At 42.6% G+C, this 15,933-nt stretch overlaps 1 long non-coding RNA gene across 1 annotated transcript in view; it reads left to right on the forward strand.

The window, feature by feature from the left end:
• Nucleotides 1–15,291, forward strand: part of LOC102127192 (uncharacterized) — a 122,645-nt gene extending 107,354 nt beyond the window's left edge. Inside the window, exon 5 of the long non-coding RNA XR_010577431.1 lies at nucleotides 15,003–15,291. This is a non-coding gene — a long non-coding RNA (uncharacterized lncRNA). The remainder of the gene's footprint in view (nucleotides 1–15,002) is intronic.
• Nucleotides 15,292–15,933: the final 642 nt, after the last annotated feature.

Below are 15,933 nucleotides of genomic sequence, written 5' to 3' on the forward strand. Positions count from 1 at the left end.
AGGAAAAGCTGCATTGCTTTGTTTCATCTGTCTCTATCGTCCCAGAGAGTACCCCTTACACCATGAGCAATGCTGAACATTTTCCCAAGGTCTTCTGATGGGTAACTTAAAAAAAAAATCTACAACAAACCCATTCATACCAAGGTATTACCAGTATAATACTTCTGGAGTTTTTACAGATGTTAAGGAGGTGTAGGAACAGCTGTATTAAGATGGAAATTTTAGATCTCTGAAAGCCATGGGAGAAAGGCATGTTGGTAAAAGGGGCTTTTCAGTGACCATGTTTTTTTTTTTCCTTTTTTGAGACAGGGTCTCACTCTGTCACCCAGGCTGGTGTGCAGCGGTGCGATCACAGCTCACTGCAGGCTTGATCTCCCAGGCTCAAGCGATCCTTCCACCTCAGCTACCCAAGTAGCTGGAATGACCGGCATGTGCCACCGCACCTAGCTAATTTATTTTATTTTTAGTAGAGATGAGGTCTTGCTATGATGCCCAGTCTAGGTGGCCACTCTTTTAAACCTATGAAGTAGATGAGGTACTTAACTTAGTACTGGTCCTGAAATACGGAATTTATTTATTTTTGAGGCAGAGTCTCCCTCTGTCACCCAGGCTGAAGTGCAGTGGTGCGATCTTGGCTCACTGCAACCTCCGCCTCCCAGGTTCAAGTGATTCTCCTGCCTCAGCCTCCTGAGTAGCTGGGACTACAGGTATGCACCACCACGCCTGGCTAATTTTTGTATTTTTAGTAGAGACAGGGTTTCACCATGTTGGCCAGGCTGGTCTTGAACACCTGGCCTCAGGTAATCCACCTGCCTCGGCCTACCAAAGTGCTGGTATTACAGGTGTGAGCCACCGCACCCGGCCTGGAATTTATAAAGGTAGTTGCCTCCTCCTCCTCGTTCTTCTCCTTCATGTCCCTCACCCTCCTTGTTCATTATCATTATCATCATCATGATGGAATCCTGGTGTAGAGCAGGGCTAGGCAAAGCTAAGAAACCATTCAACTGACTTAAAGCTGTTTTGGGAAGCATATAATTGTACTTGTTTCACTTTCTCACTTTTCCTTAAATATATTAAAGCATCAAAACATTATTTTAAAAAAGCCGTTTTCTGTTGTCTATGATGCTTTGTAAATATGACTCATTCGCCCTTACCCCAGACAGTGTTAATTTGACCTGATTTGAATAGATGCTGTGAAATGATTGGCTGAAAGGTCCTTCCATGTAATTTATTCAAGTCAGCATCACCAAAAGTTAAGGTAGAGATAAAACATTGTGTCGCACTCATCCTTAAGAAAGAAATAGCAGATACAGAAGCAACAGTAGAGTATGTCTGCTGTATTCTGAACCCCCTGCTGCACTAATACATTTCTGCAGCAACAGTAAAATATTCTGATCTTATTGCTTATTGGCCAAAGAGTTGCAGCACTAAGATGAGAATAGAGATGATTGTGGGCTGCAGAGGGGGTTTCCTGGAAGAGATGAGACCTGGAGGACAGGTGGAATGGAGTACTGAGGTTGTCTTGAGAGGAGAAAGTAACTAGGGTAAACGGTTAGGGCAGCATTTCCCAGTCTGTGTTTTGCAAAATAGCATTTGCCAAATATGGTTTCGAGGCCAAAGAAGTTTGGGAAATACTGTGTATACCCATCATAAATTAGACTGTTACAGACTCTGAGGAGATCTGAAGTGAAGAAACCTGTTTAGCTTTGTTTAACCTAAGTTTCCCTAATGTACAGGATCATGGAATCTGCTTTTTGGTAACATGCATTAGCATCTTTCAGAATGTTTGTGCTCCATGAGTGGAACACTGTTGGGAAGCACTAATTTATGATTTTTTTGTTTTGAGACAAGGTCTTGCTCTGTTGCCCAGGCTGGAGTGTGGCGATGCCATCACAGCTCACTGCAGCCTTGACTTTGCAGGCTCAGGTGATCCTCCCACCTCAGCCTCCCGAGTAGCTGGGACTAGAGATGTGCCACCACGCCTGGCTAATTTTTGTATTTTTTTGTAGAGACAAGTTTAGCCGTGTCGTCCAGGCTTATTTGTGCATTTTTTGAGACTTCAAAAGAGTTAATTGTGCTACTCAGTTCATACTATCTTATCACATTTTTGAGAAGGTTTCTTTTATTTTTCCCCCTCATCCCTAACCCCTACCCTTTACCGTAAGTTCCTACTTTCACATGTTTCCTATATTTTCTTAAATATGCCTTTGTCTTATAAGGTGTATTGTGTTAGTGTATGTGCTATAAATTTTGTTTCTTGCTGTTTTTTCTCAGTACTATATTTTAAAGAACTAAAATTATGGCTGTGCATGCATTTCATTTGTTGTTTTTACCACTGCCCAAGATTCCATAGTATGCAATCCACCCATTTTATTCATCCTTTCCTCCACTACTGGAAACCAAGGTTGATAGCAAATAGTCACAGGTACTGGATAATCATTTGATTATTTTACCTCTAGCCAACAAATAATAAACCTGGCCAATTGTGGCAAGCTGACCTGATCGAGTCCTAGCAATGATGAAGAGTGAATTTCAAAAGCAGCAGCCTTCAGATAATTTGCTAGAGCAGAAGCTGAAAATCACTTCGCTCAACCTAAATCTGCCATCTAAAACTCATCTTTATGCAGTTTTCAAAATTGTGCTCTTGACATTAAAGTATGAATGTTAAAACATTTTCTTTAAAATGCAGAAAGGAATAGAAATGATTAATTACTGACCTATGGCAAGTGACCTTGAGCTAGGACTCAGGCAGTCTGGCCAGTTGAGCAGGTCAGGGAAGGAGGTGGGATGGGCATAAGGCCGGACAAGTCTCCTGAGAGGCTCCTAAGGAGACAGGTTGACCTTCTCCCAGTGACCCACCCCCAGGACCAGATACTTCCTGTTTATAGGGCTAACCAAAGTATTTAATGCTAGGAACCTCGGACTTGAGGTAGTAACTAGGAAAGAGAATTATGGCAATTTGGGGGAGTCAAGAGGAATGCCAAATCAGAAGAAACAGCTAATGGTGTTGAGCAGGAAGTTTCATAGAGTCCAAGAACTTCTGAGCAAAGAGGAAACTCTTCCAGGTAATGAAAGTACCTGGAACTTGTTCTCAGCTTGGAAGTTCTTCACTTCCTTAAGAGTGTGTGATTGTGAAAGCCCTCTTAATACTATCCTGCAGTTCAGGTGGGCGATGGTGAACTGTGTTTCCAAGCAAAGGGGGGGACAGGACGCCTTGTTGCAGCCCGAGCTGTGAAAAATAGGTATTGAAAAAGAAGACATTTTTTACTTTTTACTTTTTTTTTGTATGAGACAGCATCTGGCTTTGTCGCCAGACTAGAATGCAATGGCACAATCATGGCTCACTGCAGCCTCAACTTCCTAGGCTCAAGCGATCCTCCCATCTCAGCCTCCTGAGTAGCTTGGACTACAGGCCTGTGCCACCATACCCTGCTAATTTTTTCTATTTTTTGTAGAGATGGGGCCTCACTATATTGCCCAGGCTAGTCTTGAACTCCTGGGCTCAAGTGATTCTCCCATCTCAGCCTCCCAAAGTGCTGGGATTACAGGCCTGAGCCACCATGCCCAGCCCATTTCTTTAATTCTAGCACTATATGAATTCCCACCATAACCAACATACATGAATGTTGACAAAGAGACAGCTTAACTTAGAGAATGAACTGGTGCACGTATAAACGGAGAGACTTAGAATTTTCTGTAATTGGGGTGGAAAACCAGACAGCACAAACTCTTGAGAGGCTGAAAAGGGTTGCTGGACAACAGAAGAAAAGGAGCTGAGTTGAGCAACAGACAGCCTTCTGGATGACAGTGTCTAAGGGTTTTTACCAGTTCACTGGTGACGACTGCATAGAGTTCATTTTATTACTTACATCTAGAAAGCTGTAAGTCAAAAAAACCCTCTTTAGATATCCAAAATGTAGAAGTCACCACACCTACAAATTGTAGCCCAGACTAAAGACCAGAATAAAAAGGCCAGGTGAGCAACCAACCTACAGATGGAGGTCTTAACAAAGCTTATTTTTGGTGGGGTCTGTTGCAGGTTGGATTATTCTAGGAAGAAAAAGCTCAATGTTGGGCCTAGTATGAATGTTTACTGGATTAGATTTCATTTGGTGTTGCTTAAATCAGAGAAGAAAACATCCCTCTGTCTCAAGTGTGAGGTTTCTGTGTTCATGCCTTCAGTTCTGGGTTTTTAGCTCTGTCCCAGAATGATATAGTCAAACGAAGCTGTGCTGAGAGTGGCCTCTGGTGTAATGCAGCAGCCGGCCACACGCATGAATCTAGCCAAACACTTCCAGGCTTGCCAGATGTTTCAGCAGAGCACACAATCCATCTGTTCGTTTGGCACTTTGCTGATGCATGTGGGAAAACTCACAGATGCCAGGGCCTGGCTTCCAGCACTAGCGACAATAGTAATGACTTAAGAGAGATATTTATTTTGTGTATTTACTCAGATGTTTGGAAATGAGCTTTAGAAAAATCAATAAACATAACACAAACTGCGGGGAAACTTCAAGATAATCAATTCCTTCTCCCTGGTGTTGAACAATAATTATCCTGTAATTCTCCCATTTTGAAGGAAAAATGTTTTTTCTTAAATGTTTCTAGTCAGACCTGAGTCTAAAATGCAATCAACCCCTCTCTCCTTTCTCACTATGTAACTACACATATATATACACATATACCTATATCTATATACATACCTATATACACATACATATATAAATATACAACATGTGTGTGAGTGTATACACATCTTACTGGTTATATGGGGAGGTAGAGAAAATATAAGTTATGATCTTTGTCTATTTCTGAGAAAGATGTTTTGATCTAAGTCCTTAGGAAGTTCTACTAATTACCCCTTCCTACTAGGGTTTCTTTTTTTTGTTGTTTTTTGTTTTTTTGAGACGGAGCCTCACTCTGTCACTCAGGCTGGAGTGAAGTGGCATGATCTTGGCTCACTGCAACCTCCGCCCCTTGGGTTCAATTGATTCTCCTGCTCAGCCTCCTGAGTAGCTGGGACTACAGGTGTGCGCCACCACGCCCAGCTAATTTTTGTATTTTTAATAGAGATGGGGTTTCACCATGTTGGCCAGGATGGTCTCCATCTCCTGACATCTTGATCTGCCTGCCTTGGCCTCCCAAAGTGCTGGAATTGCAGGCGTAAGCCACCGCGCCCGGCCCCTACTAGGGTTTCTTAGGGGAGTGGTCTCTGCAATGAGGGATCCGGATGCCTGAATCTTTCTCCTCATAGTGCAAGAAAGAAGCTGTAACCTTTGGAAGTGATTAATTTCTCTGGATTCAGTTTCTTCAGTTACACAAGGAACTAGAGGATGCCCGAGGTTGGGGCTACTGCAAACGTTCTGAGACTCTGACTCCCTTCTTGATCAACCTCTCTTTCCCCCGACCCCCCACCGCCTTTCCCTTAGAGCCATCTGAGTGAAAAATGTGTGAACATTGGTGGTTGTCTTGCCATCTGGCATTCTGTGTGAGGAAGGAGTATAGAGACCACCCAGCAGCCATACCTCCTTCTAGTGTAGCGGCACTCTACATTGCTTTAGGGGAATGCACTCTCTGTCCATGTGCTTGGGATGGGGGAGCTCTGACTCAGACGCCAGGCCAGGACAATCAGTGCCTCGAACACCCAGGACCCATGACTGGCCCAATCAAAGTGAATCCCAAAACCTCTGCTCTCCCAGGAAGAGACTGCCTTTCCACCTGAGTTGGGGGACTGTGGAGCTAGTGGTGCTATACTCAGCTTATCACCAAAGGAGAGGGAATGTCTGTCTCAGAAATAAGCCAACAAAGCCAAAAGCTGGACAGACATAAACAGATTTGATGCATAATTTGAGTGCCTGAAGCCTTGGACTTTTCAGGCTTTTTGGTTTGTTTGTTTTTGAGACAGGGTCCCACTCTGTCACCCAGGCTGAGTACAGTGGCTTGATCATGGCTCACTGCAGCATCATCCTCCCTGGGCTCAGAAGATCCTCCTGCCTCAATTTCCCAAGTAGCTGGGACTACAAGGTACACCACCATGCCTGGCAAATTTTTAAGTTTTTTGTAGAGATGGGGTTTCATGGTGTTGCCCAGGCTGATCGCGAACTCCTGGGCTCAAGCAATCCTCCCGCCTTGGCCTCCCGAAGTACTGGGATTACAGGTGTGAGCCACCGCACCTGGCCCAGATTTTTCGGTTCTTAAACCATCAGGCTTTCTTCTTGGCTTCTTGGCTTTCTTCTTGGCTTCTTAGGTTTTCTGTCACATGCAGAAAGAGCCCTAATTTTCCAGATTTTGTTTTAATAATACCTAATTTTATTAAAAAGGACACAATAATCTCAAGTGTTCGTATTAATTGTTATATCCTGATGTAACAAGCCAGTTTCTCTTCATTCACTGAGGGTCTATCTGAGCTTCTTCAGGTATTTTGAATCTTTTATCAATGTATGTGTAAGAAGATGGTAAGAGGAACCAATGATGGCTGCTGTCTCGTGACATCCAGTCGCTTGAGAAGGGTTTCTAAATATTCTTAAATAAGCGGCATCTCATCTTCATCCTATTTTACAGTCATTATTGTGACAAAGGCTAAGTCAAAGAACCTCGGGGGAAAATCAGTGTTCCTTTGCTGGGCATGGTGGCTCACGCCTGTAATCCCAACACTTTGGAAAGAGGCCGAGGCAGGCTATCACTTGAGGTCAGCAGTTTGAGACCAGCCTGGCCAACATGGTAAAACCCTGTTTCCACTAAAAATCCACAAATTAACTGGGCGTGGTGGCATGCGCCTATAGTCCCACCTGCTTGGGTGGCTGAGGCACGAGAATTGCTTGAACCCAGGAGGCAGAGGTTATAGTGAGCCAAGATTGCACCACTGCACTGCAGCTTGAGCTACAGAGCTGAACTCTGTCTCAAAAACAAAACAAAACAAAACAAAACAGTGTTCCTCTATTCCCTCTTATTGTTTTATTTTATGTTTTTTTTTTTTTTGTAGTGTACTGTTTTGATTTTTTTCTTATTTCCTTTTCTGTATTTTGTTAGTTACATTATTAGTGGTTATCCTGGAGATTATAATTCAACTCTTAAAAATTCAACTCATGCAACAATCAATTTTGAATTCACATCACTTAGCTTCAATCATACACAAAAACTCTTCTGCTATAGCTCCATCCCCTTTTTATGTTATTAGTAATGTCACAATTGTTTTTTCTTTTCTCTTTTTTCTTTTTTTTTTTGAGACGGAGTCTCACTCTGTCTCCCAGACTGGAGTACAGTGGTGCGATCTCAGCTCACAGCAAGCTCCGCCTCCCGGGTTCGTGCCATTCTCCTGCCTCAGCCTCCCAGGTAGCTGGGACTACAGGTGCCTGCTACCACGCCCGGCTACTTTTTTATATTTTTATTAGAGACAGGGTTTCACCGTGTTAGCCAGAATGGTCTCAATCTCCTGACCTCGCCATCCGTCTGCCTCGGCCTCTCAAAGTGCTGGGATTACAGTCGTCAGCCACCGTGCCCGGCCGTATTGTCACAAATTACGTCTTTAGACATTATGTGGCAATTAATATACACCTATAATTATTATTTATGCACTTGTGTTTGAAATCGTACAGGGAAGAAAAGGAATGACAAACTAAAGATATAATAACACTGGCTTTGTTTTTACCTAGGTAGTTACGTTTACCGGTGCTCTTTATTTCCTCACGTGGTTTCAAGTTACTGTCTAGTGCCCTTTCATTTCCACTTAAAGGACTCCCTTTAGCGCTTCTTGTAGGGTAAGTCTACCAGCTGCACATGTCAGAACAAGGAGGTGGGAACCAACCTAGGGATGTCTGGGAAAGACACTCGGCAGCTCTTTTCTAGAAGCCAAAATCGGAGCCAAACTCCACCAAGCACCCCATTTGGAACTGGACTCAGAGGGAAATTGTGATCTCTTCTGCCTCACTCGACCTTTGAACTGGGAGTCAAGGCATCTAAGATTTTGTTTTGGTTCTGTCCTTAACAAGCCGTATGACTGTGGAAAAAGTCACCTATCTTATTTGGGCCTTTTTCCTTATCTGTAAAATTAGGTGTTCCAGATCAGGGGCTGTCAAACTTTTTTTCTGTAAAAGGACAAATAGTATTTTAGGCTCTGTGGCCATAAAGTCGGGCACAACTACTCAATTCTGACATTGTAGTGCAAAAAGTGGCCATGGACAATAGCTGAACAAATGGGCATGGCTGTGTCTCAATAAAACTTTATTTATAAAAACAGAAGGCAGGTCAGATTTGACTTGTGGGACCTAGTTTGCCAACCCCTATTAATATATAGCCTTGGAGAGTCCTTTTTTTTTTTTGAGACAAGTCTCGCTCTGTTGCCCAGGCTGAAGCGCAGTGGCGCAATCTCAGCTCACTGCAAGCTCTGCCTCCTGGGTTCACGCCATTCTCCTGCCTCAGCCTCCCGAGTAGCTGGGACTACAGGCGCCCGCCACCTCGCCCGGCTAGTTTTTTGTATTTTTTAGTAGAGATGGGGTTTCACCGTGTTAGCCAGGATGGTCTCGATCTCCTGACCTCGTGATCCGCCCGTCTCGGCCTCCCAAAGTGCTGGGATTACAGGCGTGAGCCACCGCGCCGGGCCGGAGAGTCCTTTTAATTTGAAAATATATAAGGTCTGATGATCTTCATTGTTACGATCAGTGTCCTTTCACTCCTTTATACCATCCTAGGGCATTACCCCTATCAACAATACAATGGTAAGAATCACTGTTATTTTTAGGTGACTATGAGCCAAGCATTTTTTTTGTACTGTATTCATTCCTCCCAACAAACCTATTAGGTGGGTATTTGCTGTGGTCTGAATGTTTGTGTCTGCTACCAAATTCATATGTTGAAATCCTAATGCCTGTGTTGATGGTGTTAGGAGGTGGAGCTTTTGGGAGATGATTAGGTGATGAGGGTGGATTTAGTGCTCTTCTAAAAGAGACCCGAGGCCAGGTGCGGTGGCTTATGCCTATAATCCCAGCACTTTGGGAGGCGGAGGCGGGTGGATTACGAGGTCAGGAGTTCAAGACCAGCCTGGCCAAGATGGTGAAACCCCATCTCTACTAAAAATACAAAAATTAACCGGGCGCAGTGGCAGGTGCCTGTAATCCCAACAACTTGGGAGGCTGAGGCAGGATAATCGCTTGAACTTGAGGGGTGGAGGTTGCATTGAGTTGAGATCAAAGTGAGATTGCATCTCAAAAATAAATAAATAAATAAATAAATAAATAAATAAAAGAGACCCAGAAAGCTTGTTCACCCCTTTCACAATGTGAGGACACAGTGAGAAGGCACCATGTATGAACCAGAAAGCCCTCACCAGGCTGAATCTGTTAGTACCTTGATCTCAGACTTCCCAGCCTCCTGAACTGTGAGACATAAATCTCTCTTATTATAAGCTACTTCGTTTATGACATTTTCTTATAGCAGTCTGAACAGACAGTACTATTATAATTCCCATTTTACATAAGAAGAAATTAAAGTCAGAGATATCCGCTAATAGATCCAAGGCCACAGAATTAGTGAGAGCAGAAAGCAGGCCGGTGTGACTCTAAAACCTTTGCTATGCTTTTTCCATCTCACATCATATATATATATTTATATATATTTATATATTTATATATATTTATGTATTTATATATACTTATATATTTGTACTTATGTATACTTTTATATGTATATATGTATGTATTTTTTATATTTTATATATATATATATTTTTTGAGACAGAATCTTGCTCAATCTTGGCTCACTGCAACCTCTGCCTCCTTGTTTCAAGCAATTATCCTGCCTCAGCCTCCTGAGTACCTGGGATCACACGCACCCACCACTACGCCTGGCTAATTTTTGTATTTTTAGTAGAGATAGGGTTTCACCACGTTGGCCAGGCTGGTCTGGAACTGCTGACCTCAGGTGATCCACTTACCTCTGCCTCCCAAAGTGCTGGGATTACAAATGTAAGCCACCGTGCCTGGCCTGATTAAAGAATTTTTTAAAAGCACAGTAGAGAATCCAATTGTCTTGACAGGGAGGAAATCAAACCTTAAATACATTAAAGATTAAGAGTCAAAAATTCTACACCAACCCTTTTTTTTTTTTTTTTTTTTTTTTTGAGATAAGGGGCTTGCTATGTTGCCTAGGGTAGAGTCAAACTCCGGGATGTAACAAACTTTCCTCCTCAGTCTCCTGAGGAGCTGGGACTACAGGCACTCCAGGCAGGTGCCTGGCTCCACACAGTCTATTTTTGAGTTATAAATACTTCAAGTGATTAGTTACCCCTTGAAGATGCTATCTCTCAAAATGCAAAGTCAGCAAAAGAACCTGTTGATGCTCTCAGAGAACTTGCCATCTGTTTGGCAAGACATATGAAAGAACTAGTGAACAAAAATACAGTCCCAGATTAACTGCAGAAGTGCTTTCAATTACCCTTCACTTACTGCAGCTGCCAGACAGATGAATGCATTCCCTCAGCACCACAATGCACTCTGAGTGCCTCTTGAGAACAGGACATTTGGGTACTGTATTAAGTTTCCTTTGGCTGCTGTAGCAGATTATCACAAACATAATAGCTTAAAACACAGATTTATCACATTGCAGTTCTGGAGCTCAGAAGTCAAAAATCAGGTTCAGTGGGCTAAAGTCAGGGTCTTGGACAGGCTGTTTCTTTCTGGAGGTCTGAGGGAAAAATTGGTTTCCTTGCCTTTTTCAGCTTCAAGAGGCTGCCAGCATTCCTTGGCTCATGGCTCTTTCTTGGTGTCACTCCAACCTCTTGCTTCTACCATCATTGCTATGGTTTGGATATTTGTCCCATCCAAACCTCATTTTGAATTTAATCCCCAATGTTGGAGGTGAGGCCTAATGGGAGGCATTTGGGTCATGAAGGCGGATCCCTCATGAATACATTAACGTCCTCCCTCAGGAGCTAGTGAATTCTTACTCTATTAATTCTCATCAGAGCTGGTTGTTTAAAAAGGGTCTGGATAGCCAGGCATGGTGGCATGCACCTGTAGTCCCAGCTACTTGGGAGGCTGAGGCAGGAGGATCACTTGAGTCTAGGCGTTTGAGATTGCAGTGAGTTGTGATGGCACCACTGCACTCCAGCCTGGGCAACAGAGCAAGACCCTGTCTCCGAAAAAAAAAAAAAAAGTCCTGGCACCTCCCCTACGTTTCCACTTCCTCTCTCACCACGGGATCTCTGCATAAGCCAGTTCCCCTTTTCTTCCCACTGTGAATAGAAGCAGCCTGAGACCCTCACCAGGTGCAGATGCCCAGTCGTTAACTTTCTGAATTGTAAGCCAAATAAACCTCTTTAAAAAAAAAAAAAGATTTCAATAGTTTTTAGAGAACAGGTGGTTTTTGGTTACATAGATAAGTTCTTTAGTGGTGATTTCTGAGATTTTGGTGCACCTGTCACCCAAACAGTATACACTGTATGCAGTGTGTAGTCTTTTATTCTTCACCTCCTTCCCACCCTTCCCCCCAAAGTCCATTATTATCATTCTTATGCGTTTGCATCCTCATAGCTTAGCACCCACTCGTAAGTGAGAACATATGATATTTGGTTTTCCATTCCTGAGTTACTTCACTTAGAATAATTAAACCTCTTTTTCTTTATAAATTACCCAGCCCTGGGTATATACTTTTATAGCAACACAAAAAGGTTAAGATAGTCACATCTCCTACTACTTACTGACCCTCTTGCCTGCCTCTTACAAAGGCTTTTGGAAGTACATTGGGCCCATCCAGATAATTCAGGAAAGATCCTTAACTTAATCACACCTGAAAAATCCCTTTTGCCATACAAGAAACATTTGTAAGTTTCTAGAATTAGGACATGAACATCTTTGAGGTGCCATTATTCAACCCACCACAGATACTATCCCCCATCTTCTCCTCCCACAGCTGAGCTGTATGCCTAGGAGGAGTTGGCTGTGTTTGTTTCTGGACTTGATTTGTGTTTGCTTTTGTAACTAATTTTAAAAATTAAGAAACCAATGAGGCCGGGCGCGATGGCTCACGCCTGTAATCCCAGCACTTTGGGAGGCCGAGATGGGCGGATCACGAGGTAAGGAGATTGAGACCATCCTGGCTAACACGGTGAAACCCCATCTCTACTAAAAATACAAAAAATTAGCCGGGCGTGGTGGCGGGCGCCTGTAGTCCCAGCCACTCGGGAGGCTGAGGCAGAAGAATGGCATGAACCTGGGAAGTGGAGTTTGCAGTGAGCCGAGATCGTGCCACTGCACTCCAGGCTGGGCGACAGAGCAAAAACTCCGTCTCAGAAAAAAAAAAAAAGAGACCAGTGAAATCTGAGGGCAAAAAGAAACACTTGCAATGTGTATGGAAAACAAGTAAAATGAACTAAGGTAAGTCACTAAAGAAATACGGTCACATAGGGTATGTAGCATGCGCCTGTAGTTCCAGCTACTCAGGAGACTGAGGAGGATCGCTTGAGCCCAGGCATTCAAGTCCAACCTGGACAACATAGCAAGGAACTATCTCAAAAAAAGAAAATATGGTCAAATTAGGTGTGGCCAGGAAATCTGAAAGTTTTAGGAAATAATGCACAACTCAAGAAGGATTAATCAATATATATAGGGATGGCTTGTGTAAGAAAGAAGAGGCAGAATATTTCTCAAGGGAGATCTACTCAAACAAAAGGACTAGGCCCCATGTCAAAAAACTGGCCAACAAATGCACATTTAAATGTTCTTAAACGTTTAAAGTAGGTATGTTTAAATTATGATTTGCCTGCCTTAACCAACTTTTCAGGTTAACTAAGCAACTTCTTACCAATTCTCATAAGAGGAATCCAATTAAATTTGATTCAGAGTTTTAGAGACAATACTAATCAGTTAAGATAATAACTTGGCAGAAAGGTTTAATCAAGAGAGTGGACCATAAACTGTATCGTGGATGTTATGTGGGATCTGAACGGATGGTTGGGGGTCAAAGCAAGGCACGTGAGATGAAACAAACAGCATACAACTGTAGGGTTAGAAATGAGTAGGAACGGTCATTTCAATCTATGAGGTAGAACCCTGATAATTCCGAGTGTGGTTCTCATTCCAGCAGTATCAGCAACACCTGGGAGCTTGTTAGAAATGCATATAGGGTGAGAGGAGGGAGAGGATCAGAAAAAATAATGAATGAGTACTAGGCTTAATACTTGGGTGATGAAATAATCTGTACAACAAACCCTCATGACACAAGTTTACTTATGTAACAAACCTACACATGTACCTGTGAGCTTAAAAGTTAAAAAAAAAAAAAGAGAGAGAAAGAAAGAAATGCATCTTTCTGAGCACTGTGGCTCACTCCTGTAATCCTAGCACTTTGGGAGGCTGAGGCAGAAGGATTGCTTGAGTCCAGGAGTTCGAGACCTGCCTGGGCAACATAATGAGACCCTGTCTTTACAAAAAATACAAAAACTTAGCCAGGTCTGATGGCACATACCTGTAGTCCCAGCTGCTTGGGAAGCTGAGGCGGGAGGATCAATTGAGCCTGGGAGGTTGAGGCTTCAGTGAGCTGTGATCATGCCACTGCACTCCAGCCTGGGCACATAATGAGACCCTGTCTCAAAAAAAAAAGAAAAAAAAAAAAGAAATGCATCTTTCAGATCTTTCAGGCCTCAGCCCAGACCCACTGAATCAGAACCTGCAATTTAACAAAACTCCAGGTAATTTAACTGCACATTAACCTGTGAGAAAGGCTGGTTTAGAGAGAGCAAGAGTCTTCCTAAACTGCACTGTAGAGTTAATATGGTATATATAAAACATAATGACAACTGAGTTATTAAGCACCTTCTATATGCCAGGCAAACTACCAGGTGCTTTGCAAACCTTGTCTTACTTAATTCTGAAAGATCCCAGTCTTGTAAAATAGAATTGATCTTTATTCTCAATAATGAAACAATCTTTTCTGCTTTCTGCCATCCCTTTGGTTGAAGTTGGTATAAAGAATACATTAGTGTCTAAAAAATCTCAAATAATTGCTTTTTTGAAATTCAGTATGTAAAATATTTTGACATAATATTTTTTTACTCCCTTCATTGGCTGGGTTGCAAACTCTTATAGGTAGGAAGATCTCAGACTCCTTGATAATTTCAACCTATGAGAGAGAGAAAAAAAACAAAAAACAAACAAACAAACAAAAAACACCAGGGGAAACTCAAAAGCATTCTGGTTAGGATAGGGTAAAAAATAAATTAAATAAAATCAGCAAGAAATACACTTAATAAAGTGGAATTTGGAAATGATAAATCAGATTGAACCAAATCTTGGGGAGTTTGCAATAAATTCTGGGTATTCCTACAGTGCTGCATGTCTCAGCAGTTTATGCAAAAAGGGAGGGCCAAACCTTCTGTTTCCAAAGAAGGCATTAAGACAGTCTGCCCTTTGCTTGCCCAGACTGGAAAATATGAAGTCCTTGTACCTTCTTGCTGCTCCCTGAGCTCAGTGCCCATCCCATACCAAACAGGGTAGAAGGAGTACCAGCAGCAACCCCGATGATGGGATGTTGGGATGTTGGGCAATAGTGGGGCACCATTAGTATGCCTATGCCTCACTCACAAGGGTGGTTTTCAGTAGGCCTCCAGTTTTGACTAAGCTCCTTTCAGCAAGATTCAGCCAGACACTGTGGCACACGCCTGTAGTCCCAGCTACTTAGGAGGCTGCTGCAAGAGGATCGCCTGAACCCAGAAATTTGAGGCTGCAGTGAGCTATGAGTGTGCCACTCCAGCCTGAACGACATTGCAAGACACCAGCCTCTAAAAGAAAACCCAAACAAAATTTAAGAAACAAGAAAGATTCAGTGGTTCTTCACCCACTTGCAGACAGAGGGCCCCTAAAACAGACAGGGTCAAGTGCTGGGTCCTAGTGCTCCTTGCCGCTGTGCTTAATTGTGACAGGAGTGGGGGCTGAGGGGATAGGAGGGCTGGGGTGGGGGTGGGAGGGCATTCCTTTCCCTCAGGCTTTCACAGTGTACGTTTTGTATTCCAGAATCAGAAATCTGAGTGTAGGAAGAAGTGGGTTAGCCCTGGAGAAAGGAAAAGGAGGATCATGGTTCTCTGCAAAGAGCTGGAAGCTAAAAAGCAGGCTGTGTTTACTTACCAACCAGGACTAAGTGGGATCTTTGCCAGCTTCCAATACGGCCTTAAAAGTATATGAAATCCAATAAATATTTCTGCAAAGCAAGAGATCTTCACTGCTTTACTCTCCACCACCTGAATCCTTGCAGGGAATGTAGTGTGTATCTAATCAATCTATTAAAAAATACTTTAAAAGTTCTATATATGTATCAATATTTAATATTGTTTTTACATTATTTAAATGTTTTTCTAAATAATATTATAGTATATGTATTCTGAAGCATTCTATTCAGTGACAAAGAATTATGTTTAGACATTTACATTTATATAGGAAAACTCATAACCTGAATATGTCCTGTGGGATCAAACCACTGACCCTTCCAGGATGGAAGAGACCTAAGGTAGTCAGCTTCCATCAAGTGGCCAGTTGGTCTCGTTGAGGAAAGGTGTCACATCAGGGGCTCAGTGTTGGTCTCTGTTGCAGATGTATCGGACATTTGATAATGGCAGCAGCTGGATAAGTCTTGGTAAGGGTTGAAAGTATAGTTAGTCCTCACTTTGCATGGTCCCAATATGCACAAATCTTAGTTACTACCACTTAGTTAAATCACACCAGAACCCCAACAACATGGTTTAAATTTCAACTACAACGTTATTAACTGTGCACAATTACACAAAGTACAAACCTCACTGTCAGCTCTTTTGTTCACAAATCACTATGTGAATAACAGATGCATAGCATGATCAATAACCAATCACACCACTCCTTTCAAAGTCCACTGATGATTGGCCACTGCACATATGTTCAGTTCATACACAGCAAAGCATGTAGCTGTGTTGCT

Source organism: Macaca fascicularis, chromosome 8 (genome assembly GCF_037993035.2).
Source record: "Macaca fascicularis isolate 582-1 chromosome 8, T2T-MFA8v1.1".
Lineage (NCBI taxonomy): Eukaryota > Metazoa > Chordata > Mammalia > Primates > Cercopithecidae > Macaca > Macaca fascicularis.